Genomic DNA, 239 nt, shown 5'->3' with positions numbered 1-239 from the left:
GCCGAAAATATTCTCGTAAAGTACCTGAATCATATTTCAGCTTCTTGCAAAAGACTGAATGAAACCCAGGATATGAAAAACACATTGTCTGGCTGTCCTGAGCAGGAGACGGGACCTGGGCTCTCTGTAACCAGAGGTGCCCTGCATCCCCATCTGCTCGCTCATGGTTGGAGATGATTGCTTGAGAGAAAAGATGGCTAACCAAACTGCCAAGCTGCTCTCTCTCTCTCTCTCTCTCT

Source organism: Etheostoma spectabile, chromosome 4, assembly GCF_008692095.1.
Source record: "Etheostoma spectabile isolate EspeVRDwgs_2016 chromosome 4, UIUC_Espe_1.0, whole genome shotgun sequence".
NCBI lineage: Eukaryota > Metazoa > Chordata > Actinopteri > Perciformes > Percidae > Etheostoma > Etheostoma spectabile.
The sequence above is the reverse complement of the archived record's forward strand: the minus strand, read 5'-3'. Positions refer to the sequence as shown.